The sequence below is a fragment of the Physeter macrocephalus genome, unplaced genomic scaffold (assembly GCF_002837175.3).
Source record: "Physeter macrocephalus isolate SW-GA unplaced genomic scaffold, ASM283717v5 random_414, whole genome shotgun sequence".
Classification (NCBI taxonomy): domain Eukaryota; kingdom Metazoa; phylum Chordata; class Mammalia; order Artiodactyla; family Physeteridae; genus Physeter; species Physeter macrocephalus.
This window is the reverse complement of record NW_021145700.1, coordinates 62211-63245: the sequence shown is the minus strand read 5'-3', so window position 1 is coordinate 63245 and position 1035 is coordinate 62211.

The following is a 1035-nucleotide window of genomic DNA, read 5'->3' as shown; positions in this document are numbered from 1 at the left end:
CAGACCTAACAAATGAAGAGGAAATAGGCAGTCTACCTGAAAAAGAATTCAGAGTAATGTTAGTAAAGATGACCTAAAATCTTGGAAATAGAATGGAAAAAATACAAGAAACGTTTAACAAGGACTTAGAAGAACTAAAGAGCAAACAAACAATGATGAACAACACAATAAATGAAATTTAAAATTCTCTAGAAGGAATCAATAGCAGAATAACTGAAGCAGAAGAATGGATAAGTGACCTGGAAGATAAAATGGTGGAAATAACTACTGCAGAGCAGAATAAAGAAAAAAGAATGAAAAGAATTGAGGACAGTCTCATAGACCTCTGGGATAACATTAAACGCACCAACATTCAAATTATAGGGGTCCCAGAAGAAGAAGAGAAAAAGAAAGGGACTGAGAAAATATTTGAAGAGATTATAGTTGAAAACTTCCCTAATATGGAAAAGGAAATAGTCAATCAAGCCCAGGAAGTGCAGAGAGTCCCATACAGGATAAGTCCAAGGAGAAACACATCAAGACACAAATTAATCAAACTATCAAAAATTAAATACAAAGAAAAAATATTAAAAGCAGCAAGGGAAAAGCAACAAATAACATACAAGAGAATCCCCATAAGGTTAACAGCTGATCTTTCAGCAGAAACTCTGCAAGCCAGAAAGGAGTGGCAGGACATATTTAAAGTGATGAAAGGGAAAAGCCTACAACCAAGATTACTCTACCCATCAAGGATCTCATTCAGATTCAATGCAGAAATAAAAACCATTACAGACAAGCAAAGGCTAAGAGAATTCAGCACCACCAAACCAGCTTTACAACAAATGCTAAAGGAACTTCTCTAGGCAGAAGACACAAGAGAAGGAAAAGACCTACAATAACAAACCCAAAACAATTAAGAAAATGGTAATAGGAACATACATATCGATAATTACCTTAAATGTAAATGGATTAAATGCTCCCACCAAAAGACACAGACTGGCTGAATGGATACAAAAACAAGACCCATATATATGCAGTCTACAAGAGACCCACTTC